The 27,441-nt window shown below is 34.7% G+C and overlaps 1 protein-coding gene across 1 annotated transcript in view; it reads right to left on the minus strand.

Annotated features, from left to right (window-relative positions):
• The window catches only part of PRTG (protogenin), a 150,144-nt gene that overhangs the window by 28,496 nt on the left and 94,207 nt on the right, over positions 1-27,441 (minus strand). The gene's annotated exons all lie outside the window — the stretch shown is intronic.

The raw sequence follows: 27,441 nt of genomic DNA on the forward strand, positions 1-27,441 counted from the left end.
CAGCAGAGCCCACAGGAAGCTGGAAGTCAGAGCAGCTAGAAGATGGGAGAGAGGGCGGCAGGCAACCAGACAGCGAGGCCTGTGAGTGTTTGTTTATGGGAAGACTAAAGGATGGTGTGGTTCCCTACCGTGCTATGGTGTATTAACTTCTTTGTTGCTATGATGGATTCAGCTTTCTGGTTTTGGGATTTGGTTTTCTGGTGTGTGAATAAATGTTTTGCTTCTGTCTTCTATATAGAGAGTCTATTATATTTTGTGATCCAGAACCACACCAACATATTCATAGTCACCATAGGTGCTGTGAATATTGTGTTGGCCCTACACTATGTGCAAAAGTGTCAGTCTCTTTCTGTAAATTGTACCCATCAGCTCTCTGAGGAAACAAGGTAACATGCTTCATCAGAGTTGCTCTGGAGATACAGTTGATCAGAGTTCAAAGTTGTTTTCCTTCATGATATTATTGTGGTTGTAGAAATTGTTCTCTTGATTTTGCTCACCTCACTGTTAATTCATACTGTAAAGGATTCTCTGAAATTATCTCTTGACATTCCACACATAATGTTCCATTACATTAATATACTACAATTGCTCAAATACTCCCTAAATGTCTGAAAGGCAATCTAAAACACTCCTTTAGTTTCTAATGACTTTCTTTTTTTTTCCTCTTTGTAAAAACCCCATCCTCCTCCCTATGAACACCTTTCAGGATTATGAAGTTTACTTTGCTTCTTACTGGCGGATTCTTTCTAGATTCATTTGGTCCTTTGACTCTAACAGATCCAAGTGATTTTCATTTATGATTTCTTGAAATACAGTGTCTAGGCTTTTTTTTTTAAATCATAATTTACAGAGAATACAAATGATTCTTGTTATTTCTCTTTGACCTGTTTTCTAGGTCAGGTTTTTTTTTTTCCAACTATCAGATCTTTACTCTTTATTTAAGCTTTTGATTTTGTTCTAATATTTCTTGTTCTCTCATGGAGTCACCGATATCTGCTTGGTCTATTATAGTTTTCAGGGATTCTTTTATTTTTTTAAATTTCTTTTATTTATTTACCATTTTCTCTTCTGAACTACTCATTCCCATTCCAATTCTTTCCTCAGGAGCTTTTATATAATTTATCTCTTGCTTCATTTCTTCTATGTATCTATATAAATCTTTTAGAGATTTTAGTCATGGAGTTAGATTTGCAAAAATTTTTTATACTAAATAGTGTTTTCTTTGATTTACTCATCGCTCCAGTTTTAGTTCCAGAAATTGGGTGGGGTAACAGCATTTGGTTTCACCCCTAGGTTTTTGTGAACTCCACATCCAAGGACTTGGTTCCTCTGGATATTTGAGAATCAGAGGAGTAGCTCTCCAGGGCCCTCTCTAGCATCTTAGGACAATATGTCATAGGGCTCAGAGCCCTGAGGTCTTTTAAATTAGAATATGAATTTACTTAAATGATAGTTGTAGTCTAGAAAAACCTCTGGGACTTTTTGTCCTGGTCTTTCTTAATTCAGTAAGCTATTAACCTAGTCACACTCTTCTCATTTCTTGTCTCTTTTCTGGAATCTCCCCAATCCAGCATCCTCTATGCCTGGAACCAATCAAACCATATACTTCTGGTTTCCCAACTGATTAGCATGTCTTTGCCTGTGACTTAAGAGGTGGAGAAACCAATTAAACCCACTTGAGTAGGACTCCATCTCTTTCTGTAAAATAACAGAGCTATCCTATACATGCTTGGAGTAAAGGACCACTGAACACTTAGAACCAAGGGAATAGCAGGAAGGCATTGGACTCATCAGTCCCAGCAAGAGAACTTGGAGTAATGGTATATACACTTGTCCTGAGAATAGCTCTTGCAAGACTATGATGAATTCTCTCTTTTTGCTATGGTCTGAAGTTCGTCATGCTTGAGGCTACTTGGTGACACCCCTGTTTATTTATCTTTCCTACTTTCCCACTAAGCTAGTGCTTAGTGGGAAGTGCTACCCTAGCCAAAGTGTTTGGGGAATAGAAACCTGTCCTAAGATGTTTCTTTTGTTGTCCATACCCTGTATAAAGTGGTGCAGAGTGAAGTAAGCAGAACCAAGAAAAAAATAGATACATAAAGACTATAAAGCAAATAGAAAAAAAATCAAAAGTGAGTGTAACAAAATTATAAAGATCAAACATGACCCAAATGGAGAGGAAACCCCCAAAGTCACAGGTTCCACAGGTGTTACACATTACATATTATTTTCAGACTTTTTCAATGTCTGTGCTAATTTTTTCTTTTTCTTTCCTTTTTTTGTCTTAAAAATACTATTTGTCATATGGGATGGCTCTCATATTTGTTATATGGGAAGTGTAGGAGAAAGCATATGGAGATAACTAGAATGATGTAAAAAACAGAAGATATCAACAAAAATACTTTAAAAAAAAATGTAAGCTTCTCAAGGACAGGGACTATCTTTTTGCTTACATTTATATTCAGTGCTTAGCAGTAGCCTAGCATAAAAATAAATGCTTTCTCCAATCTTTAAAAAACAAAAATAAAAAAGTTCATTTCTAGCCCCAAAATAAACTTACCAGGCTATCTATTCAGATGATAGATATATTTATTGTAATGACAGATTATTAGCTCCCTCTGCAGGCCTATATTAGCTCTTCTAATATGAAAACTGAAAGAATTAGAATTTCAAAAATAATTTTCAAAAATGTTTTCATTATTTGTTGGAAATGTTTAATATGTTCCAAAGGATAAAATTATACAATATATGAATAGTGTAGACAGTTTTAAATCATATGTACATTTTCTCATTTAATTACAAGAGGTCTTCTAAGGGGAAAATATATTATCCAGAAATACTTTGGATTTCAGTATTTAAAAAAAATTGAAAGTATATAAATTAGCACCATATTTGGATACTATTATAAAGTTTTAGAGTCAGGTTCAAATCTTAACATTTCTTGATCTTGCAAAAAAAATAAATAAAACCATCAAAGAGATAGTCTTTTTCAACTTATAAAATTTCCATTCCTTCTTGCTAAACTTTAAAGCCTATGTTTCTATGGCACAAAGCATGAGAGATTTTGACAAGTTATTCTTTAAAAGTCCAGGACTAAGGACTTGGGCAGCTAGGTGGTGCAGTGAATAGAGTGAGGGGTTTGAAGTCAGAAAGATGAGTCTTCCTGAGTTCAAATTTGGGCCTCAGATACTTACTAGCTGTGTGACCCTAGACAAGTAACGTAACTCTATTTGCTTCAGCTTACTCATCTATAAAATGAGCTGGAGAAAGAAATGACAAACTATTCCAGTATCTTTGCCAAGCAAACCCCAAATGGGGTCATGAAGAGTCTGAAATGGCTCAACAACAAGGACTGATGATTTCACTTCCAACAATGCCTAGTGAAAGAGCAAAGAAAATTTTGTGGTGAATTACATATTTGTCTTTCAGTCCAAGGTTTGAGCTAATCTTTCCAGAAAAGTAGGTAAAGGGATTCAAGAACATTTGTTCACTCTTTAGGGTCTTAGGGAGAATAAAATGCCCCTTAAAAACATGGAAGAAGGGTTTCAATGTAAAATCAGTTAGAAGGATCTGCAAAGGCACAAAATAATCTTGACCTGTGTCAGGAAGTTGGAGCGAGAAAGAATATGACACAAATAGGAAAAGTGAGAAGAACAATTGAAATTTTAAAGCTAAGTACTAGTAATGAAGGTCTTTCTTTGGAGAGGATCCACACCCCAAGGAGGAAAAAGAAACTTTAACCTAAGGAACCATAATGAGGTCAATCCATATGCAAGTGCCTAGGGGAACAGTTGACCCAATGAGGGTTGGGGGAGAAGAAACTTGCAATGGTGGTTGGTGGCTCTCTTCTGATAACATTAAAAATTAAAAAAATAAAAACCTACTGCTCTTTTATTAGTAAATATCTGAAGCAGGATTTGAATTCAGTTTTTCCTGCCTCCAAGTCCAACACTCTTGATTTCACCTAGCTGTCTTCCTGATTACATAAAATTGAAGTTCTTACACAAATGAAATTAAGGTGTGTAAATTAGAAGGAAACCAATTAACTGAGGGGAAGAAGGAATGAGAATCTTTGCATCAAGTTTCTCTCATAAAGGTCTGATATCCAAGATGTATAGGGAACCAAATCAAATATATAAGAAGAGAAGTTATTCCCCAACAGTGGTCAAAGTATGTGAACTGACAGTTTTCAAATTTAAAAAAATGCAAGCTATTAATGACCATTTGAAAAAATTACCGGTCACTAATAAGGAGACAAATGAAAATTTAAAGCAACTTTGAGGATCTTACAATCATCAGATTGACTAAAGATATAGTTTATCTACATTTTTATCTTCATAGTTTATCTATATCTTTTGGCACCTAAGTGGAATGGTGGAGAGTGCTGGGCCTGGAGTCATGAAGACCTAAGTTCAAATTTGCCCTCAGATATTTGCTGGATTACCCTAGGTAAGTCACTTAATCTGTTTGCTTCAGTTTCTTCAACTGTAAAATGGGAATAATAAAAGCACCTATCTTAAAGGGTTGTTTAAAGGACACAATAAGATATCTGTAAAGTGCTTTAGCCCAGTGGCTGGCACATAATAGCATTAGATAAATGCTTATTCCCTTTCCTTCTCACCTAGATTTCAGCAAAGCAATTGACAAAGGTGCTCATCAATCAATCAAATAGCATTTATCAATCATTTATCATGTGTCAAGTACTGTTATGTATAATGCTCTTATTATTCTTATGGGAAAGATGGAGAGATGTAGGCTAGATGACAGAACAGTTGGTAGGGTTAGAACTAACTGAATAGCTTGTTCCAAAGATTCAAATTCTTAATGGTTTTGATGACACATTGTCCCACTCCACTAGAATTCCCCAGAGATTTATGCTTAAGGCTCTGCTCTTTTAGCAATGCTATCAATTGCCTAGTTAAAAGCTTGTTTGTAAAATACATGGTTGATAACAACCAAGTGGTCTAACCAATATGCTGAATGACAGAGTGAGAAAAATACATCAGGCTAGGATACTAAGCTAAACTTGTTAAGATGAAATTTAATAGAGATAATAATAAGACACTATACTTAGGTTAAAATAATTTACAAGTACTTTGGTCCCAGTCTTCAAGTGAAGGTTATAAGACCAACTTGTTGAGGATGTTATAGATGTAATTAAATTCAATTTTATAAACCTTTATTAAGCAACTACTATAAGACAGGCACAAAAACAAAACAGTCCCTCCCAAGGAGCATACATTCTACTGAGGGAAAAACAATATATACATAGATAAATACATATAGAACATGATACAAGATAAAGAAAACTTTTTGGAGGGGAGTTTGGAGGCTGTGGTGGTAAGAACTAGTTAATAATACCTGGGGGAAATCAGGAAAAGCCAGTTCTGTAAGGAGTGTCACCTTGTAGCCTAAGCTGTGTTTGAAGGAGGCTAGAGATTTTATAAAGGAAAAGTGAGGAGAGGGAGCATTTTAGACATTGGGGACCAAGGAAGGGGAAAAGAACAGCTTGTAGGAGGGCAGGGAAGCAGGAGTTAGGTCACAGATGGAAGAACAAGTAGCCCAGTTTGCCTAGAGTCAATATGTGATAGAGAGTAATGTTCTATCAATTTAGAAAGCTAGACTGTTAAGAGCTTAAAATGGCAGACAGAAGAATTGTATCTTCTTCCAGAGGCAACAGGAGCCACTTACACCTTCTTGAACAGGTAAACGACATGGTCAGAGCTACAGTCTAGGAATATCAATTTGACACCTACATGGTAGGTAGAGTAGAAATTGGAGTAGGCTCTTGGTCAAGGTATGGGCTGGATTAGATGACATCTACTTTGTTGTTGCACCCCAAGGACTATTAGACTCTTCCATATGACTTGTGACTTACTCCTACTATATGTGTTGTCGCTCCCATGAGACTGTGAGCTTCTCAAGAGCAGAGACTTGCCTTTCTTTTCTTTTTGTATCCCCCAAGGATAGCACTTTACATGTATTTAGAGCTTAATATGTTTGAAAAAATTCATTCAAAATAAAAATATCCCTGAGGTTTCACCTTACAATCAGTAAATTGGCAAAAATGACCAAAAAAGAAGTTAGTTTTGAAGAGGTTGTGGAAAGACACTTACATACTGGTCCAATTATTCTGAAAAGCAATGTAAAAGTATGCAAAGAAGATTAAAATGTCCAAACCCCTTAACCCAGAGATTACATTGCTAGGCATATAATACAAAGATGTCAGTATAAAAAGGCCCAATCTACACTAAAATATTTATAGTAGTAGATTCAATCCCCAGGTCATACTGGCACTGGAGCCGGTGCTCTTACTCGCTGTGCTACCTGGCCGCCCCATTTTTTTTCTCATTCTTTGCTATAAAAGGATGGTTGTCTGGCAAAGAAAGAAGGGAGGGATAACTTGAGAAATGTAAGTAATAAAAAAAAAACAAAAGATATCAATACAAATACATTTTTAAAAGACATTTTCCAAAACTATTTGTTATCATCAGGTATTTCTGGTCTCATTTTTGTTCTTTGCACAAGACACTCTAATATCCACACTCTGGCCATTTTCAACTGCTGCTTTCTATGCCTACAATAATCTCATTCCTCCTCTTCACCTCTTTTCTTCTCTGGTTTCAAGTCCAAGTGAAAATCCTGTCTTCTATGAGAAACATTTCCTGATCCACCTTAATGCTATTCCTTCCTTCTATTGATTATCTCCAATTTATCCTGTATAAATGTTGTCTGTACAGTTTTTTCATGTTGTATCCCTGCTTAGAATACAAACTCTTTTAGAGCAAAGACTTTCTTTTGTCTTCCTTTGTATCTCCAGTGTTAATCCCAGCATCTGGCACAAAGTAAGCACTTAAAAATGCCTATTGACTGATTTTGGTAACAGATGACAGATATCACCATTATTGGGTATAATAAGGAATGGGTGAATGATTCTTAAAGATTCTCTCTAGCAATTCTACTTAACACAATAGGAAAAAAATAAAAATTATAATGTAAGATTATGGAATTGAATAATGTATAAGTGAATTGTTTCAGAACAGAAAGGAGTTTGAAAAGCAAAATAAAAAGCTGTAAGCAATTAGGCACAATGGACTAATTAAATATGGTAGTCATACTGGTGTTTTTTTTTTAACCAATGAGTGTCATCATGTACCTTTGGTGAACACAGAAACAAGGAAAATATAAAGAGAAACTAATTTTAAAAATCTCTGTAAATTCTAAAGCACTAAAGAAATGTGAATTATTATTTTTGCTGTTGTTAAGTCTGTTTCAGTTGCATCCAACTCTTTGTGACCCCACTTTAGGGTTTTCTTAGCAAAGGTACTGGAATGGTTTGCCATTTCCTTGTCCAGCTCATTTTATGGATGAAGAAACTGAGGCAAACAGGATTAGGTAACTTGCCCAGGGTCACACAACAAGTAAATGTCTGAAGACATATTTGAACTCATGAAGATGAGTTTTTTTGGTTCCAAGCCCAGTGCTCTATCCACTGCAACCCCATGAATTATTATTACTATTATTTTAAAATGTATTGCTCATTTGGTTAATTCCCTATATATGCATATATACACATGTATATGTATACATACACACATACATATTTAAATTTAATATTACTTCAGTACATTAAGTGGTTCTTTACCTAACCTTTCAAGTACTCCAGTAAGAACTTTAGCAAAGTAGATCTGCTCTATCATACTTTTGAGGCAATATCATAGAAAATGTGGAATGAAAACCCAAAGAACATTTTCGCCATCATCCTTCATTTAGTGAGTTACACTTATTGCCACTAGATGGTGGTCATGTAAAGTTTTCTAGTGTGTGTGCTTTAATTTAGCTGTTCTTCCTCTTAGCATGGTCTGAGAAAGTGGATCACCAAGTTTGTAAGTACTTGTTAATTAAAAGTCAATAAGCTCTGAATATTAATTTTTAGTACAGAGTAAGTTGCCTTTGTGACAAACTGACTCAGAGATCATTTTGGCTTGCTTCCTGGGAAGGAAGAAATCTTACATGGTCTTAGCCAAAAATAAAAATTATAGTTTTAAATATGTTATAGTTTTAAATACGTTTAAATACGTAATACAACAATAAAGGAAAATGCTATCATCAGGAATGACTGACTTACTTTGCTTCAGAAACTTTATCTCATACTATTTTAGAAAATTCTTTATTTTCACACATTCATTATTTTATAAGGTAAAGATCATAAGTAGATTTAATAGAGAATCTTCAAACCCTGTTTTTACTCCCAAAACACTGCAAGACAATTCACTGATTTGGTATGACAGCAAAACTGATGAACCCAGAAATTTTTAGACCTCCTTAACTATTAATATCAAAAGTTTAGTTTCCTAGAAATGCATAAAAGGAAATAACTATGTATGAAGTACTTATCTATAGCAACAAGAAAGGATAATATTGCAGTCATTAAAACTTTGCCATTGTTTCTTTCAGTTGCTACATGTTTGTGAGGCTCCAAAGGCCTTGAAAAGAACCAGAACAGAGACAACAGGTCAGGCTAGATAAAGTTAAGAAAGAATCTCAGGTCAGAACCATGGGAAAAAAAAATTCCCTCCTTCCTGAAACAGTGCTTTTACCTCCAGCACCAGCAGCCTTTTAATTCAATACTGATAAAAAAAAAAAAAAAAAGTGTTCCCTTTTGCAAGCTGGTTTCAAAATTCCTTGGTGGTGGGGCATATGTGAAAGTCTTAAGTCTGAAAGTAGATAAGGCAATGAAATAATTTTAGGAAAACTGACTGCCTCCTTTATTCAATGTATAGACAGTTCCATTTCCAGGAAAAAAATACTGTCCCTTAATATGATGATTGCCTCTATATAATGTGGAACAACTAAACAGCCTTGAAAATAATTTTTAAAAAATCATAATTATGCTTACTTAAAAATTGCTACTTTTATAAAATGGCTATTTAAATAGCTGTAAAACTGATACAGACTTTCACAAGTACACTAAAAGGACTGTTGTGAAACTAAAGTGATTTAAGGTTGTGTATATTATGATTTTTAAAATTATATACCTAAAAGTATCATGTTACCTGAAGTAAAAATAATCCAGAGTAAATGTGAAGGATGAAAGAAATAAAGATAATAAGTTTTAAGAGTGTATAACTTAGTGTCCGGCCAAATGTCCATCTTTAATTTAATCTTTTGTGCTTCTGGGTTTTATTTAACCTACAAGTCTATTGTTTGGTGCAGTCCGTCTGTGGAGCTCATTGGTCTGGCTTTCCAGGGTGACTGCACTGCCCCCAAGCTTGTCTCTTCAAACAATAAACTCCATATAATTATTCAGAGAAGAGGCCGAGCTGCTGTGACATCTGGGTCATGGCCTTTGACACAGAATCTGGGGCTAACCAGGATCTGCTCTAAGCAACAGAAGTCGAGAGGAAAAGCTAAGGGGAATGGGTGGGAAAAGGAAAGTCAACTGAAATACTATTCTTTAAAGTGTCATATGTAAATACAGTAACATAAATTGAACAAATTAATCTTTTGCACTACCCAAACTGGGCTGTTTACATGTTGTATACCTCAAGAGAATGTGAACTCCCCGAGGGCAGGAACCCATATTCCTTTATTTGTCTTTATTTTAGCACCTGGAACATAGCCTTGTCCATAGTAGGCATTTAATGAATGCTTGTGGAGTTGAATTCTAATTGTTTCTCCATGTCAAACTTCAGTGAGTTTGGAGAAGTTTATTTCTTCTAAAGTTAGTCTAATTCTATGACACTTTGAGAGGATATCATAACAAAAGTTGCAAATTTTGTAAAAAAAAAAAAAGTTGTATTTGTAATAATTCAAATTACACATTTTAGGACTGCTTACCAGCATAAACATTTATTATTATTTTTAAACATAGTATTATGCCTTAGAGTCTAACGGTTAGTCAAAAGTATAAAAAATTGAGTGAACTTAAGATGTAGGATAAAAAAATTTATTCTTATGAATACTGAAAACATTCTTTACCCTCAATTTAAAAATTTAAAGATCCAAGACAAGCAGGTTTTCTTTTATGAATATTAATTCTGTGATTGCATTTAATCCCATCATATTCTATGATATATTAATTCCCATCTTAATGTGAATCCACCCCATCAAGCAATTCTCTGTAGGGTTATATGATTTCTAATGGCTCTTGATTATTTTGTCTAAATCTGAAAGTCTTCTAATAAAAACATCCAGTCTCATAGTGGGGACTAAAAAGAATTACTTGCATGTGGCAATTTGATATTTAGATACTTCCTGTCAATCATCTCAATTTTCAATATATCAAAAAAAAAAATCAAAATTAAAGTGCAGTAAACATAATGTTAAAAAAAAAAAAACAAACACCAAAGACACCAGCAACCTGCAGCAGCAACTCCTTAGAATTTTTAAAATCACATATGCCATAAAATTTTCATTACGTCCATACATTTACAGGGACTTAATGATTTTCCCTTTGAAGAATAGCTTTAAAATTACTTTAGAATACCCAAATGCCCTATGTTTGGATATGAAATTTTTTATCTGAACTTACTAAACATCATTTGTATTATAACCAAATTCCTAAAGGCTGATTTTGAAAGTGATATGGGGTCTCTGACAAACACTTTAAAAATCCTTTTATGTTCTTTTCTGGTGGGAGAGCTTTTCTTTTGTTGCTGCCCAGTAGAAAGAACATACCTCATTGGTCCTGCTTTGTAAGATGAGAACACTGCCATTAAGTCCACCATTCACAACACAATCAGTTTAATGGAATTATGCAAAGGAGCCTTGAGGGTAGGGGAAGGATGAGAGAGAGTAAACCAAAACCAGCAGCACCTAACAGACAAAATTTATGGTATAACCTGATAATATTTGTAGTATCCAAGCATGTAATAATTTACTGAATAATTTTGAAACAAATTTTTAAAATTTTTGACTAAAAAATTACATGCTTATGTCTAAAAAATAATTATAAAAATATAGATTAAACCCTGGAGGAATTAGAAGTAGAAAGTCAAGACTTGTACCATAAGTTACACAAATGAATTAGACTCTAAATTATTAAAGGAAAAAAAACACACCTAAACTTTTATAATTAAGTTTATCTTCCCACTAAAAGAGATATTTAACCTAAAAGCATGTGAAAGTGTAATACTCACATTATGTTACTGTATGTTACTTAAACATCTCTTTAAGTAGCTGCTCTGTTCTGCCAAAACACATATATTGACCGTCTGACATATAACATCATCTTACAAACAATATTTTTACAAACTGACAGAGAGGACCTATTCATGGCAACAAAACTTCCCCTGAAGCTATCAAATAAATTTCCTTTTAGGATTAACACTTCTCTGTTGGACTGTTATGGACTCTCCATGCCATTTTGACCCTTTTGTAAAGCAAAATGAAAATACCATCTATCATCTCCTGTAGCACAGAGACTTTGTTGTAGGTTCACAGTTTCATTGCAAAAACATCTGTGGTTTGATGACCTTCATCCCAAATCCCAACCGTCTGCTGTTATAGGCATGCATTCAAGAAGGGAGGGGTAACAGCAGGTAGACTGGATTTTGTCTCAAGTACCAAACAAGTATAAGTTTATTTGACTATTATTTGAATTCATCTTAATATTAAAGTAAGCAGTATTTGTGTTTGGAATATTCATGACACTCTCAAAGCTCAAATATTTGATATATTTGTTTTATTGAATAACACTTTTAAAATTATTGGAAAAATAGGTATCTTATTGTTAATTGACAATTCAGGCTTGGGGAATATTTTCTGTATTTCTATTATACTTGAAGTCATTAATTATTCATAGTGGGCAGTTAATGACTTTAGTTATTGGTAGAAAAAGGAATGGTCAGAAGAACTGGTTCTTTACATAATTTTCATAATTACTATGAAGAATATTTTGTAAAATTTTAAGAATCATTTTGTCTAACCTGTTACTAATATTTCTGTAATCATTTTATTTTAACCATCTGTAATTGGTACAAACTCCTTTGAAGTAAGGTTACTCCCCCTCACCCCAGTTAAACAATTCAGTAATTTATATTACGCCAAGTAAAAACCACTGCTTTTGTACATATGAATTATATTTTTAACACTAAACACAGCTTCAGGTATGCCTTAAATCGGGTCACTCTTTTTTTGGGTAAAATTTCAAATATATTCTCTTCCCAATACTGACACAGTTCCATAAACAAAAAAAAAAATTTCTTCCAAGTGTTGATATCTTTTTCTAAAATGTTATCTATTCATTGAAATGACAGAGAAAAAGAAAAACAGTGACGGGTTTTTGGTTCCTTGTAAGAATGCTAGAAAGCTGTTGCTCTGTTGATTAACAATGCAGATGCTGCTTTTTAAAATTTTAGACCACTGGGGTCATAAGTGGTAGAGGGAGCAGTGTAGGCTTTTGAAAGTCAAAACTACTGTATGGAAATAACTATGCCACACACAGAGCCAGGGTCAAGCAAATACTATTTTAAAGGAAATGTGAAATTTAAAAAAAGTATAAGGAAAATTAGATTTTCCTGCTATGGAAAATGTTTAGGGAAAAAAGGGACAGTTTTCAATAGTGTCCTGAATCCTAGAAATCTCCAAAGACTTGAAATATCCTGTGGGTCAGAACCTAAAGTCACATCTGCCGTGACTTTTCTTCTGAGACCACAAAGGTCATTCATGAAAAGAGTGGGAAAGTATGTTGCCAACAAACAAAGGAAAACATGCTAAAAATGGCTAAGTCAGGCAATCCAGATGGGGAAAGGTGAAAGTTCACAAAAGTATGTTGATTGTTTTCTCCCTAATATCCCTAGACCATTTATCTTAGAACTTATAATTTCTTTAAAAAAAAAAACTCATAAATTCCACATGTCCTTTCCCCTCTCCCATTTTCCCCTTATTATTACTGAGGTACATTTCAGTATTTAATAAAAACGTTTACAAGTGGTTCCAAGTAATGTCAGACATTTATACCTGGAAGTAAAACATTTAAGAAAAAAATTATCTAACTCAATTTCCTTATTTTACAGATTTTGAATCTGAGTCCCAAAGAGGTTATTCTATTTTTCCATTGCCATAGTTTGGGATACAATTCAGTTGCTCTGACTTTCTGGAGATGCAATAATTCTTTTAGGCTATTCCACACCATTTACATAATTATTAACTTGCTAAGAAAAACTGTACTAATTAGTTAAAAAGTTATATGCATATCCTTATCCAAAATGGGGGTAGGTTTTTAAATCTCACATCCCACCGACTTCTGGTCAACAAGTTTTCAGTTTTTTTGCAATGCTGTGGGGAGTTAAGGCAGTCAATGTGTTTCTGGCAAGTTAGATGAAGCAAATAAGCCAGTTGCTACAATTAACTAGGGTAAAATGTTAAAAGGTATACTTTAGTTAAGTCAAGTAGGCCCCCAAATGGCAGCCTATATAGCATGCTTTGTGACTGGGAGTGATATCTTTCAGCATTTCATGCTCTATGCCAGAAAGGAATAAAAAAAAACAAAGAATGAAGTAGATAGTAATGCTAAGTGAGAATATTCAGAGAGTTCTATCAGCCTGCCTAAATTTGAGAATAAAGTTTGGCAGTACAGACAGTGAACTTGAGGGAAGTGTTGATCTAGTTTTGACAGAAACATATCCTCTTCTGACTATAAAGAGAGAAGGCTGAGTCCTATTTTGTTAATTTCTCTCTGTAATTATTTATGAGATCTTTTAGCACCAAATTTCCTACTAAGGAATAAAGACTCTGAGAGGTTCACTGACTTCCACCACTAGGGTGTCCATTACTACACTGGGAAAATATTAATGATTATAGAGCAGACACTACTGACTAAGGTTAATTAATTTTAGGGTATAACCTGGAATTATCCTAAAGTTCTATGACAGTACCTTTTATAAAATTACCAAAAAAGTTATCAATGACTTTCAGGTACCTTTGAAAATAAATGTATCATTTTAAATGTGCCAAATTTACATCTGGAAGTCACATAGTTGCATTTATCTGAAGGTTTAAAATGACATTCAGGTTCTTATTTCATATATACCCTAATAAAACACACTAAAATATATTTACAATAGTATGGTGCTCCTTCAATTACCAAGAAATCAAACGTGGTGGTGGCCAACCTACTCGTTAAAATACAAGCTTAAGATAAGGGATCATTTTTATAAACTTTATAACAAGAACTATTTTCTAAGTTTTGTCCTTGTATACACTTTGTTGTGGTTTTTGTTCAGTTGTGTCTGACTTTTCATGACCCCATTTGGAGTTTTCTTAGCAAAGACACTGGAATGGTTTGCCATTTCCTTCTCCAGCTTATTTTACAGATGAGAAAACTGAGGCAAACAGGGTTAAGTGACTTGTCCATGGTCACACAGTAAGTATCTGAGGCCAGATTTGAACTCAGAGAGCCTTCCTGATTCCAAGCCCAGCACTTTATCCACTGAGCCACCTAGATGCTGAAGCATAGCTTCAGTTCTAGCTCTAGAGAGCTGGGATTATAAAATAGAGCTATATATAATACATAATAAGGCTTATTCTAGTTTTGTGAAACTCAGAGTTGAGGAACTGCTAAAGACTTGGATGGACCAGGTTCAAATCTGAGGGCTTATCCAAAGAAAGTTTATGTTTCTTTGTTGTTTGTTACTTTCATATGGCTCCAAGAAAAGCTAGTATATGCACAATGTACATGGCTAGGTTTGCTTAAATGGGAGTAATAGAGTCCCAAGTTACAAGTCCTCAAGGTACCAAGTATATATCAGGTAAAGGACAGTTTTTATTTCATTCTACAGATTACAAGAGACATAAAGGATTCACAAGAGCCCCAAAACATTCACAAGAAAAATAAAGTGGTCAAACCAGCATCTCTGATTAGAAGGCCAGATCCCCACACAGGCAGTGGGGCTCCCAAATACTGACTATGAGGCACCTTCTCAGACTGAGTACAATCTTATGTCTACATTACAACCAGGCCACTGCAACACCCTCAAGTCTCTCTTCCCACTCTAAACTATCCTCCCACTCAGGTAGCTGCCAAAGTGACTTTCCTAAAGCACAAGTGTGATCAGGTATCTCTCTGTCTGTCTCACTCACACACACACACATCTCAATAAATCATATCCAGGGGCTTCATAATACCTCTAAGAACAAATATTAAATTTTCCATTCACAATCTGGCCTTTTCCTACTTTTCTAGTCTTACATTTTATTTCCCTCTACATCCTCTATAATCCAGCAACATTGGCCTTCTTGTTGCTTCCTCTCAACTCCATGACTTTTCGCTGCTTGGAAATGGGAACGCTCTTCCTCCTCAATTCTACCTCCAGACTTCCTTCAAGACTCAGCTTAAGTCCTACCTTCTGCAGGAAGACTTTTCCTGGTGCTCCTCTTTGCTAATACCTTCCCTCTGAGATAATCTCCATCTGTTTATGAGGTTCTTAAGCTGGAATCCCATGAACTTAAAAAAAATTGATAACTATTTCAATGTAATTGTTTTCCTTTGTAATTCTTTGCTTTTCATCTTTTAAAAAATGAAATTTAAAAGCGTTGAAAACAATATGCTGACAAGGAGTCCATAGCCTTCACCAATCTGCCAAAGGGGTCCATAGCACAAAAAAATGCTAAAAATTTCTGGTTTTGTATGGACATAGTTGTTTGTAGGTTGTCTTCCCCACTAGAATGGGAGGTTCTTAAAAGCAGGTACCAGATTTTTGCATTTCTTTGCATCCCCAGAACTAAGCATTGTTCATGGCAGATAGTAAGTACTTAATAAATGCTGTTGATTGACTGTCCTTACCCAGGCAAGCACAATTTCATTACTTTATCCTTTTCCCTCCCTCTTTCCTCAACACAAATGCTCTGTGCTGCACCCTGGTTTATCTCCTTGAAATCTAAGAGACAGCAATAAATGATGAGCACACGTGTAAGTATGCTTTTACAGATCATGGAGGCACACCTCCTTCTCTAGCAACATCCTCCCAAGTCTCAATGTGTCAATCATCTTGAGCTCCCTGTATTTCCTCAGCAAAATGTCCACGGGCATGGCTATACTTCATGAGATATTACCCTTTAGTCAACTCCAAGTTCTACACCTTGTAATATCATTAGGTCGACTGAAGTATTTGTACAATTGCCAAGGGTTCCCCAGATCAACAGCCCCTTATACTTGTTACTTTGATTCTTTCCCTTAGATCAAGATAACTATATTTGTATGTGTTTGCATAGATTTAATATGTGAGAAATGATATGTTAATAACTGGAAAAAGACACATGTAGCCAAATCTGGCTATTTCATTTTCCCAAGAAGTTGGAAACATTTTATTTTTTAATTTATTTTTTTTTCCAATTACATGTGAAATATTTTGACCTTCATTTTCTGAAAGTTTTGAGTTCCAAATTTTCTCCTTCCTCCTTTCTCATCTTCCTCTCCCCACACTGAGAAGGCAAACAATTTGATATAGATTATACAGGGACATTCTAATTCTTGACTGAATTTTGCAGTTAGCATAATATAACATTTTTGGAAAAAACAAAGTTATTTGTCATGGTTGAATGGGCAAAACACTTTGCCTGAGATTTGGTGAAGTGAGGATTTAGGAAAGAATAAAAAATAGAAAGAATATATTACAACATACATAGAAGACTAAAGCATCTCATATACATTTCATTTCATGAGCTGAAAAAAAAACATATATTCCAAAAGGAAAGGGTTATGCTCATCAAATTATTTTTTTTTACTCTAATACTAGCTAACTGGAATAGATCTGAAAACATGAACACAGAATTAGTGTGGATTTGCTTTGAGGAAAAAAAGTTTTTAAGGGGGGGATTCTGTAATAAGAAATAAGAGAACAGAGATAAGATATTTCATGTTTGCTAAAACTGACAAAATTTAAGTAAAAGAAAATCTTAGGAAACATAATTTAATGACAAAAAAGGAAAGAGAAAGGTCACTTTCCCCCCTTTCAATCTACATACATAAATTAAACAACTAAAGATACTTTTGAAAGAATCAAAACTTTTAAGAAGTATGCTATCACCAAAGGTGTATTTGCTTAGCGTCAAATGCAATAAGTCTTTAAATACTGAGGCATTAATTTTCCCATGTTAAGGTACTGGCATTACACAGATTAAGAATAAAAATTATTTCCCCAATAATACTGTAAAATCCAGGAAGGTAGAGAGATCCTTTTATTTCCTTTTATTTTATAAGGCATCTAGCCTTAAATATTTGAATAAAACTCAAATATTTTGTTGACTGAATAAAATCATTAAATTTTATCAAAATCCATCATCCATTTAACACCAAATTTAAAATTTATATTATGTAAGTTAAAAAATGAAATTTAAAAATAAAACTAGAAAAAAAATCTTTAAATGTTAACTGCTCCTTCACAGAAAATGCTTTTTTCTGTTTCCCCTGAAGTCTCTTTCATGTGCTAATGCTGGCATTTTTTAAACTCTTTCCCCTTTGACTTACTTAGACCTTTAAGGACCTCACACATCTAAAGGCTCTTCACATTCACCACAAACTTCCAGAGTGGTCTGTGGGGATGACATGTAGTATGATTAATGGAGAATGTTGATTTAATTTCCTATACCAGGACTTCTCCCTTCTCTAAGGAAATACTATTTAAATTCATGCCTCAAGTGTTTTACCTTCTCAAAAAATCTTTACAAAATAGGGCAATGAAGCATTTAGTTTTAAGTTTTAATCCTTCACATTAAGAAAAAAAAATCTATTTAAAGTTTCAATCTAGAAAGAAAAACTAAAAAACATTAAACTGAAAAAAAAATAAAGTTGCCTCTTCCTTTAATCAAGAAGAAATGAAACTTACTTGTTTTAAGTTTTAAGACTTTCTGTTAGTAATGAATAAAGAAAAAACCTACACACTAACAAGTTTAATAAAGAATAACTATTAAGCTACAAATAGAAAATGCTAATTAGGAGTTAAAATATTTTCATATTTTCTAAGAGCTATGTATATAAAGGTTAAAATAATGTACCTGAAGATATTTATCTACCAAAATATGAGAACTGATTATAAATTCTATTCTAGTCAGAGACACATTAAGAAGTAGGAAAGAGATGTGAGAAATACCCATCAAATTTTATTTTTAATTCATGGAATTATTTGAACAAAAGAAATTTACTAGTGAAGAAATATGGCTTAATCAATTAAAATGTTCATATATAATTTTCACATTTTAAACCTCTAGAGATACTAGGTTTTCTTAATATCTGCAACAATGAAAAGTTTGCTTTTATCCCCCTGATTTTCAGGTCTTTGATCCATTTCAAGAGCTATTTCAGGAAATATTGCTTTGCTTTGCTCAAAAGAAAAACTATATAGATATTTCAGCTAGGAGTTTGTATTGAAGGTGGTGGGAATTGGGAAAGTTTTATTGTCTTTGTGCAAAGACTTTCTTTAGGTTTTAACTATCTCTAACATTTGATTCAAACGATCTTTTTCAAATAGAAAGAAGGTAACTGTAAACACAGCATAATCAGTATTTTCCCTTTTATTTTATGTACTAGTAAAAAAGCATTATCACTTAAAAATAATGAAATTTCCTTCTTCTGCTTATTCTTCCTACCAACACAGGGGGCCTTACTTTATTTAAGGCCCTTTTAAGTTAGGCAAGTGAAGTGAGGTTATATAAGTACTGTAAATCTTTACTCAGTGCCAAAGGTCAAAGGGTTATCTGTGCTCTGCAGTTTTAGGGTAGATAGATTTTCTTTACTTTTTTTTAACAAGAAAACAAACTTCAGTATCTGAGTTACAGCAAAAGTCCAAGCTAATTTAAGAATGAAAAACAAAGTTAAAGCTTTCTGTGGATAAAAAGGGTTTTCCCCAGGAAAATGTTAAGTTTGTGGTTTTATAGGAATAAAAGGAGGTTGAAAAACTTATGCCCCCAACATTTCACTTCCCCCTCCCCCTTACTGTCTGGCAAAAGAGTGAATTTATTGCACAGATGCTAGAGTAGTAAAAGCAATTTCAAACCTCCCTAAAGCACAATGCACGTATTTCAGTCAATTGAAGAAACCTTTATTTATTTAATCTTTTTAAAAAAATAACTTGCTCACAAATAAAAACTTGACTTGATAATAAGCCACATTTTTCATAAAGCCTCAAATGTTTTAGAGCCAATGAAATGCAATGACTTGACTTTTGTTTAAATATTAAAAGCCTTTAGTTTAAAAGAATAATGAACTGAATGTCGAGGACAAAATTCCAAAATAGGAAGATTTTAAAATGTAAAATGATATACATTAAAACCATTACAACTGGGGTGGCTAGGTGGCACAGTGAACAGAGCACCAGCCCTGGAGTCAGGAGGACCTGAGTTCAAATCCGGCCTCAGACACTTGACACACTTACTAGCCGTGTGACCTTGGACAAGTCACAACCCCAATTGCCCTGCCTTCCCCCCCTCCAAAAAAAAGTAAAAAAAAAAAAAAACCAACACTACAACTTTTGTGTACTCTAGAAATATTTCTGCCTCCACCTCCAAAGGGTCTTGAAAACCAGGATGCAACAAACTCTCATCTTAATTGGGAGATAGAAGTAAAAAGCAGGTAGGGGGAACCTTGTCCCCAATATTTACCTTTCTGTATATGCTATATTGCTGTCAGAGTAACTCCTGGATATAACAGACAGGGGAGATGCAGTGTGTATATATCTAGGATACTGTATAAATTTGCAGCTGTGCTGTTAGAGATGTTGGAGCAAGCCTGTTTTTCAATTGATGGGGAGGAGCTATGATGAAAGATATGATCAAACAGGGTAAGCAGAAGCCATCTCCATGAAAATGCACTTTGTGTGACACATCTTCCTTAATACTGAACTCTATCAGCAGCACCCTTGAAGTCAGAGGTCCTAGGACCCTAACTCAAATTATCTTTAATCCATAATTCAAAGGCTTTAATGAAATTATCCTGAAATTTTGATAAGTGCAGCTTGAATGTCTAATTTTAGATCTGGAAGGGGCTGTTTGGTCTGGCCCCCTCATCCTTTAGATGGAATACTGAGGGCCAGAGATGTTGTGACTTGCTCGAGGTCACAAAGCTAGCTTGTAGAGGAACTAAGAATAGAGCCTAGGACCCCTAAACTCCCCAGTTCATTCTTGCTCTCTCCAATATACTACACTCTCTTCCAGTAGGTAACAATGATGGGACTAGTCCATTTCACTGGATTATTTAAACAACAACACACTTAAGGCCTGATGTTAGATATTTTCGAAAGTTCAAGAATGTAGAACATCTTCAGGTATTTTGTCTAGGAATGCAAGGTGATACCTGGCAAGCACATCCCTTCTGCTATGCTACGGCAAAGGCTACGTGTCACACTGCCTCTAATTTCTTTTCCTTACTGCCTGTTTCCCATTCTTCCACCCACAGGAAACTTTTCTATATTTAGGACTCAAAAAATTCAAGTAAAATTATTCCTCCCCACTCCCCCAAATCAAGTAAAATGAATTTTGTCTCAATCTGGGAAAATGTTCAATTCAGTGAGCTCAAAATTCTACCAACTCTGGAATGAGAGAAATTCTTTCCAAATCCCGCTTCTGAAACTGTGTGATCTTGGGCAAGTCATTTGCCCTCCCTTGGCCTTGGTTTCCTCACCTATAAAATGAGGAACTGGACTTAATGATCTCTCAGGTGCCTGTGAGTTCTAGTTCTATGATTCTAAGCTTATAAAATCCCTACAGATCGATGTAGCTCTAGACTAGAAGGTGCTAAAATGAAAGAGTAATACATGTAATTATCCAATGTATCCCTTCCCTGAAGATTTTTTCCCCTCTGTATTGCTCCAGGTACATCTTACCTAGGCAAACTTTCCAAAAGGTACAGTGGAAAATCAGAGGAGTTCACAGAATGTTAGATCTTGAAGGAACATTGTAGGTTATTTTCATGCATTTTATAGATGAGGGCTCTGAGGCCCAAACAAGTTCAATGCATTTTTTAAGGTCATATAGCATAGTATATGGGACTCAAACCCATGTCTTCTAAAACTCTCCACTACACCAGATTTCTTCATCTAGAATAGTGTTGTGATAGAACTAACACCTACCAGTCCATCCCCAACAACATGGGTTAGGTTAACCTTGATTAAGACTGGTTTTCCCTAAAAGGAGATAAATCAGTTCCGAGACCTGATTTGCCTGTTTCCCTGAGGCACCTTCCTTGGAGTGTGGCCCCCTTCAACATGGTGGATTTCTGCAGGCCAGGTGAATCACCACGTCCCTCACCATATCCTGGCCTGATGACCAGATGTGTTTCCATTTGGTGATGAGGGGGGCTGAGTCCAAAGGAGCTAAATATCACTCCATCCTCGTCACATATACTTACTGTGTTAGGATAAACAAAATAAACCTCCTTTTGTTAATCGTTCAGTGACTTGTGGAAGGCCTCATTTTGTCCCATCGTGAAATCTGAGAATGCTGACATTAGAGCTTTGTAGGCTAATGAAAAGAAGTTTCACTTGAATTCTGCTAATTTGACTCAACAAATACTTATTAAACATTCTGTATAAGGTGCTCACAGAGCTTGATGGCTCAATAGATAGAACACTGGGCCTGGAGTCAGGAAGAAATGAGTTCAAGTCCAGCCTTACTTACTAGCTGTGTGACCTTGGGCAAGTCACTTAACCTGTTTGCCTCAGTTTTTCATATGTAAAATGATCTGGAGAAGGAAACAACAAACCATTTCAGTGTCTTTGCCAAGACAACTCCATGGACAGCATAGTCCATGGGGTCACAAAGAGTTTGATGTGACTGAACAACAACATGCCCCCACGCTATATGCATTACGACCTCAAACAATTCAATTAAGTTCTTTCAGCCCTGCTTTGACCCTAAGAAGTTTATAGTATAACTAGGGAGATAGGAAGTGATGTATAACTCTGACTTGTATAACTGTGACTTGAGAAAAAATTAGCTAAGTACCAAGCATAAATACAGTCAATAATAATGATAGTGTCTATATTAGCACTTTAAGGTCTGCAAAGTATTTTACGTGTTTTATCTCATTTGGGCCTCACAACACCCTCTGAGGTTATCCCCATTTTACAGATGAGAAAACTGAAGCAAACAGGGTAAATGACTTGCCTTGGGTCACAGAGCTATAGCATCTGATGTAGAATTCAAACTCAGGTCTTTCTGAATCCAACACTGTATTCACTGTACTTACTACTTGATTGCCCAGATTTAATATTACAAGAGATCAGAGGAGGGAGCGATCACTTTACATTCCGTTCTATGAGCATTTATAGAGTCACTATGTGGTGCTCTACTAGGTGCTAGAGATATAGAGAAAAAATCAGCTAGTCTCTCCCCTTAAGGAACTTAGATTCTACTGGAAGAAAGTAATATATCCACACACTCATATTTTAAAGTAATTTGAGGAAGAAGGATCAGGGAAGGCCTCCTGTAAGTGAGCTGTAGTTTGAGGGAGGCTGGGATTCTATAATTTTATTTATTTATAGTTTTCAACATTCATTTCCACAAGATTTTGAGTACAGATTTTCTCCCTGTCTTTCCCCTACCCCCTACCCCAAGATGGCAAAAGCTAGGGATTCTAAGAGGCAGAGAGGAGGTGGGAGAGAATTCAGGGATGCAGGACAGCAGAGGCAGATGGGACAACATACATCTGGGAACAGTAAAGGGACCAGTGCAGCTGGAATAATGAGAAGGGAAGAAACATGAGGTCAAGTCAGGAAAGACGGGTTGGAGGCAGACGGTAAAGGTCTTTAAATAACAAACAAAAAGGGTTTGTAATTTTATTCAAGAGGCATTAGGGAGCTGCAGAAACTTCTTAAGCCTCTAGGGTAGTGACATGGTCTGACATACCCTATAGCAATATCAAACTGGCATCTATGAAAAGGGAAAGATGGAGGAGGAAAGAGACTGGAAGCAGAAAAACAGACTAGAAAACTACTGTAATAGTCTCAGCTAGAAGGCCTGTGGGCATTCAGAACAATGGTGGCTATATGAGTGGGTGGAGAGAAGGGGATTTATGAGAGATTGTATGGAAGTAGATAGGACTTTCCTGCATGAGTGACAAGGAAGGGGGAAGAATGACACTGAAATTATGAACCTGGGCAACTGGGGAAATGAATGGGTTTTTGAAAAAAGAAAAAGAGTTATGTTTTGGTCATGTTGAGTTTGAGATGGATATGGTTCATAAAATATTAGATGTCTACTAGCATTTCAGGTTATACAGTACTGGAGCTTGGTAGAAGCTAGGGCAGAACATGTACATTTAGAAGAATTTGGCATAGAAATAAATGAACCTGTGAGAACTGATGAGGTCGTTAATCAATCAATCAATCAACAAATACTGACTAAGTGCCTGTTATGGGCCTGGCACTATGCTATGTGCTAAGTATAGAGAGGCTGAAATAATCCCTACTGCCAATGAACTTACATTTTAGTGGGAGAGACGGTGAATATGTGTGTGTGTATACACATACATATACATGTATATATACATATGTATATGTGTGTATACATATGTATGTGTCATAAATATCTGCTGCATGGATGCACAGAAAGCAACATAAAATCATTTACAGAAAAAAATAATACAATCTGTACTTATAGGATCATGTCCTAACTATAGAAAAGTCCAGGAACTTCAGTTTTAAAAATTAAAACATCCACCATCTAAAAAAATCAAGCTAAAACAATTACATTCAGTATCTTAAGCTGAATCAATGAAGGGAATGTTTACAATTTTTGTTCATTTGTCCATAGCGGAAGTATTCCTTAAAGTCTGAATTGTAGTCTCACTATGGTTTAGCTTGAAAATGGATCAAACATTGTCTGAGAGAGCCATTTAAAGATAATTAATGGAGGTAAAAATAAAATTCATTATTTTTTAAAAAATCTATTCTATTTGTTTTAGCTTGTATTCACACTTTGCTAGTCATTTTCCAGGCTACACAGTAGGTGGCTTTCAAAACAACTCCTTTAAAGAGAACACTAACTTTAGTTAAATGAACCCTATTTTGAGACCTTTCTGAAAGGAAAGAATGAAGGAATGCAATCATAAAGATTCACTGTTGGACAGTGTCTGCTAATGGCAAAAAAACATATTTAAGTGCAGTAAGAATTGAATATAGAGGCAAAAAAATGTGTGGTATGCACCCAAAGATGTTCTGTAGTATGCAAGCAATAATGTTAATGGAATTTTACTTAGGTCTCAGAAAATAATCAGCTAAAAAATAAATGCAGAGTAATCTAACATAAACAAATGTCATTGTAAAACAGAGTGTCTTTAAGGTAATAGAATATAATCTAATCATTAAGCTTAATGACTTTCTTTATTGAAACTTACTTTCCAAATAACTTTAAAACAAAAGAATTCAGGTTAACTCCCACTTAGATTTGAGTTCACTGTTTCAAGTAAGAAGCAAACTCACTTGAAGTGAATCTGCAGAAAGTTATACATTAGGAACCCAGGCAGCTAAGGTGGTACAGTAAATAAGTACATTGGATCTGGAGTCAGGAAGATCCAAGTTCAAATTCAACCTCAAATGCTCTTAGCTACGTGACCCTAGACAAGTCACTCAACCTCTCCCCCAGTTTCTTCATCTGCAAAATGGGGATAATCACCTACCTCCTGGGGTTGTGGTGAGGGTCAAATGAGATAAAAATGTAAAAGTGCTTTCCAAACTTTAAAACTGCTATATAATTGCTAGCTGTTATTGTTGCTGTTGCTATTAATTATCATGGGGCAAAATGTAGAAGTATGTTTTGTCTTGGCCATTCCAAGATCTCATTACTTAAGTGCCAAAATTATTTTATTCCACAGTAGCTTCAATTATGAGATATTCCCAGAGCTTTGGATGCCCCAGAGAACTATTATGAGATTCCCCTCAAAGGAGAGGGATATATGGGTATAGGTCTTCCTTTTTTATAACATGAATCATATGCATTATAAAATTGGCAAATTATTCTCTAAAATGTTCTCAGCTCTTCTCAAAATGACAAGTACTACACTGGGGTTCAGATCACATTTCCTTCAATGAAAAGAACTTACTTCACTAATGTTCTTTCTATTGTTAAAAGAAAGGTTAAACAGGAACTTTGGGTACCTTTGTCTTACCAATTGGCTAAGTCAAAAAAGCATGAGTGAGCTCTATAGTTATGTGTTAAGTCTTAACTGCTTTTTGGTGAATATGTCACCTTATAGTGAGACGTTATTTTAGAAATTTGACACAATTCTTTCCATAAAGAGCCTAAAATCCCCTATAAATATTAAATCTAATAAAGGACTGTTGAGCAATTAATAAGAAATTCTCAAAATTATTTGACATGCCTGTTAATGAGCATTTAATGATTTAAAGTATTTTCACCTTTTAGCATGCACCACTATGTTTATTTAATAAAGCAGCCAAAGATCTTTGAAATAGCAACAATTATAAAGAATTTATTTGTTCAGTCATTAATCATATATAAGGAACCACTTTAACATTAGAGGACTTGAAGAATTTTTACAAGACAAAAAACTGTTCTGGATGTTGGAAGGTATACTTATTTATTTATTCATTCATTCAAAAACTTTTATTTATTAATGCCTACTATGTACTGGCCACTGTGCTAGGGTCCAGAGATACAAAGAGAAAAATGATTCCTGTCCACAGGGAGTCTACATTTTATTGGGGGGAGAAAGAACCAGACGTACACAAATAAGTCAACATAAAATATAAATAAAGTAAATGTAAAATAATAGGGGGTAGGCCATAAATATTAAGGAGGGGGTAAGAAAGGACTTCATGTAGGAAGTGGAATGTGAACTGAGCCTTGAAGCAAGGCTGAGGTGAGGGACAGCCTATGTGCCAAGGCAGGAGATGATATGTAATGTATAGATAATGACAAGAATGTCAGTTTGCCTGAAATAGAGTTCTTGAAGGGAAATAATAGAAAAGTAATCTGGAAAGATAGTTTAGGGTGTCAGATTGTGAAGGGCTTTAAAGTTTTTATTTTATCTTCAAAGCAATAAGAAATCACTGGTTTCTTGACTAAAGGAGTGTGCAATGATTGTGTTCTTTCCATAGTTCATATATAAAGAAATTCCCGATATTTTATGTTTTTCACACTTAATAGATTATTTAAAAAAATAAAAAGCAAATAATCTTGATTACTTTTATGGGTGTTTATTCTGAACTAAGAATATGATGTTTATTTGGTTCTCTCCAGAAAGGCTGTTTTTGGCTTCAACTAGTTTTCTGAATGAGTATCTAATACCTGTAATTTCAGTACCATTTTGATTAACCACATTCTAAATTAAAGCTTTCATAAAGCAAGTAATAACATGTAACACTGCCTAACCTAAACACTATGATTATAAGGCTCTGGTTCTGAATTCATTAATGGAAATCATAATATTTATATTGTTTCAATTGTTTATATTTTCTTTTTTGCTTTAATGATAGGTGGTTCTGAAGGTAGGATGTTAACGATATAACTTAGAAGATATATTCTAGTACTACTTATAAATGTTTCTGCTTAGAAAGTGAAACTAAATATAATGGGTATTCCTTTGGAAACCTTTTTTCCTATGAGAGTGCCTGTGTAGGTATGCTTTTTAAAAAAGAATAACTTTGGTCCAGAGAATGGGTGAGCAATTACATTTTTTAAAATATTCAACAAAATATAGACATTTATATTCTCATGTTTGTTTCTGATGCTGTATCTTCCTTTAGAAAAGATAAGACAACTCTGTGTCTTAAGTTTGCTAAAAATGTAGTATACTGTTTCTTGAAAGAAAATGAATTTCTAATTTTTTAATAAGCAATTGGGGTTAAGTAACTTGCTCAAAGTTACATGGCCAGTTATTTCTGGGTGTGGTGCTAAGTATCTGAGCCCAGATTCAATCCCCAGGTCATCCAGACACTGGGGCTAGTGCTCTTACTCACTGTGCTACCTGGCCATCCCAGAAAATGAATTTCTCTATCACTAAGGGTCCTTACTAGGGACATTTTGGTAAAGGTTGAATTAGATGACCTCTGAGATCTCTTCTAACTCTTGGATTATATGATTATGGGTATGAAAAAGGGGCTCTGGATGAGATATTTTAAATAGTGGGGCAGTTTTACTAAATTTCTTTTGTAATATAACACAATTTTTGCTGTAATGGTAAAACAAAACAAAAAGGTTATTACAAAAATTTTTTTTAATTGGAACTATTTTACTAACTTGTCAGCCTATAGTCACTGTGATCAAAACTGCTTTCTAGTTGTTTTTGATTAGAATAGTATTAAAAAAAGGTGGGGGTGGGAGAGGGGTGTCACAAAAGACCTCAAGAAGCAAGGGTCAGGTTTTCTACTTTAATTCTTTTGTATTTTATTAAATTATATTAAAATTTTTTTGTATTGTTTGTATTTTCTTTAATTTTCTTCTAAATAATTTCTTCCCCCTATATAACATCCTGTAAAATATTAA

The sequence above is a fragment of the Petaurus breviceps genome, unplaced genomic scaffold (assembly GCF_028583685.1).
Source record: "Petaurus breviceps papuanus isolate PSGF00001 unplaced genomic scaffold, PetGlider_PUasm1.0 37, whole genome shotgun sequence".
Classification (NCBI taxonomy): Eukaryota; Metazoa; Chordata; class Mammalia; order Diprotodontia; family Petauridae; genus Petaurus; species Petaurus breviceps.